The sequence below is a fragment of the Alligator sinensis genome, unplaced genomic scaffold, assembly GCF_000455745.1.
Source record: "Alligator sinensis unplaced genomic scaffold, ASM45574v1 scaffold1283_1, whole genome shotgun sequence".
In the NCBI taxonomy this organism is placed as follows: domain Eukaryota; kingdom Metazoa; phylum Chordata; order Crocodylia; family Alligatoridae; genus Alligator; species Alligator sinensis.
This window is the reverse complement of record NW_005842091.1, coordinates 2,086,569-2,089,112: the sequence shown is the minus strand read 5'-3', so window position 1 is coordinate 2,089,112 and position 2,544 is coordinate 2,086,569.

Sequence of the window (2,544 nt, the reverse complement as noted above, 5' to 3'; positions counted from 1 at the left end):
CGCTCTTCAAGCTTGTTAACAAACCATGCCACTCCAGGCTTTGCAGGCTCACCCAAGTGCCTTCTGCTCATCTTTTCTTGTGGCTAAGGGCCTCTCTGATACTCCCTGTTGCACCTCCGGGCTTCTTAAATGGCTCTACTCTCTCACACCGGGGTGGCAGAGCCAAGCACAGCCACCGTTACACAAGGGGCCAATCCTTGCTAGGGGAGACTCCTTTCTGCCACAGTCCGGACCTCCCTAGCCCTCATCCCAGGGTCCACAGATTTCATAGATTTTAGGGTTGGAAGGGACCTTGTAGATCATCGAGTCTGACCCCCTGCCCTGGGCAGGAAAGAGCGCTACCCCAGCCAGGTGTTTGCCCAATCTTGCTGAGTTCAGAATAGGACTCAAGCCATGGGGAGGAAGGTTTCACAACCCCTTTTTGAGCCTAGGATGCAGTGGTTGTCACCATACAGGTATTGTAGCCCAAGGGCTGCTCTAAATTATACGGATGAGACCATTACAGCCACCCCTTTCCTAGCCCTGCCCACTACAGCAGGAGGTTGCAAAGGAGGAGATGGCCTAACTGTGGCATGCACTGGAGAGCTAGTTTAATTGGCTTCTTTCCCTTTTTATGTTGACCGTAGACCAGGCCAGGACCTGGCCCCACATGATGTAGATCAGCGTTCCCTAACCCTTGCTAGTCCGTCGGGCACAATCCTGAGCACGTCACAGGCTGCAGACAATGTCATTGTTTGCTCTCCCCATCAATTGTGGTTTTACCATTTCACTTTCCTAGAGCCGTAAGGAGAGGGATCTGACGGGCAATATGTTTCCCACCGGCTGTGGGTTGGGGTCTGCTCCTCTCGCTGCAGGAGCAGCAGTGAGGCTCGTGTTTAGTTTGGCTCCGTCAAAGCACACGCTCCCGCTGCTTCCTGCTTTGCTTTCCATGTCAGCATTATTCCCCCTGGTCCTCCCAGGAAGAGGGCAAAAATAATTTTGCAGTGCGAGGCTGCGGTGTTTGCTTTAGTGCCGGCTTCCAGTTACTTAACAAACACAGCTTGAAAATCCTCTGGCTGGTGTTTACCCAAGGGGATGAGACAGTGTGATCCGAAAGGGTTCCTTCTGGTTAGAAACGCCGACCAACTTACTTTAGAAGAAATATTGCCCTTGGAAGGGAAAGACGCCCGCTGAATAATTTCATTAAGGGAAAGGGATGTTTTGAGCTGCGTGACAAGTTGGACCATCGGGTGATAGCCGAGAACCTTGGCTTGTGTTACGAATGCAAAGGGCAAGTTTCTAGTCTGCCTAAAAGCTGGAAGACGTGAAGCAAGCACCCTCCCAGCAAGCCAAAAGGCGCCCCTCTGAAATGACTCTTGATAAAAAGAACCCATCGTGCTTTCGAAGAGGATCGCAGCATTTTTGTGGTCTGGCTCATAGGGATGGCAATACTGCTGTGCTACGCCTTCCACCTTGTCACCGCTTCCCAGGCAGGATGGGATGAGTCTGATCATCGCGTCTGACCTCCTTTGTAGCCCAGGTCAGAAAACCTCACCAGTGCTTCCTTCACGGAGCTCGAGGACCTCCGTTCCAACAAAAGCACGGCTTTTAGAAAGTCACCTCCGGGCCTGAGTCAAGAGTCCACGTTAGGGATGGTCCATGTCTCTAGGGAAGTGGTTCCAACACTTAATCATCCTCCCGAGCAGGCTGCATCCTCCCGAGCCCTGAAGTGTGATAAATGTCCTCCCTGCTTAAATTCGGATAGACTGCAATCAAGTCACCTTTTAACCTGGCTTCGATAAGCGAAGTCGATGGCGTCTTGTTGGCGGCTCACGTTAATGTGTGCTTGCGGGAGCACGAGTCCTTCTTATAGCACTTCTTGGAGCAATGACACACACAACAGACGTCTTATGGTTTCTCTTGTGTCACTCAGATTACTCTGCTCATAGTCTACAATATATGCAGCCTCTTGGGGGAATAGGGAATTAAAACTAAATTAAATATGGGACCTGTTGTATGTGTCCTGCTGGAGTCTGAATGTAGCCAAGTGCTCCATGAAAGAGGGGTCTCATTCAAAACACCGGTAGAGACTGGTGATGGATGATCCCGCTGCAAGTTATCCCTGGTTTGCAGGGAGGTAAAAAGCAGACACATGCTCCGAGCAGCAGAAATGAAGATGCTCATTTCAGCCATTCAGATCATGCTATCAAGGAATGATACTGTGGCAACATGCATTAAAATTTCTAATTAAGGCCCCCATAAAGAGACATGGCCCCAAGCCATTTAAATATATTCCTACATTTAAAGCTTAATAGGCGAGGTTTAATGGATAAAGTCAATTTAATTATTCACCCTAAAAAAGCTTGTACAAATATCAAATGCTTATTAGTATTCATGCAACCTGTATGATCTTGTAATGATGACAAATTAAAGGCTGTATCTAATTGCACTGGGGATAGATTCAGATTTGGGATTTTTTTTCCCCCTACCCTGACAAAGAGAATTTAAAATCAATACAATCAAAGCGTTCACCTTGAAACACAGAACAGCCTCAAAACCTCCATC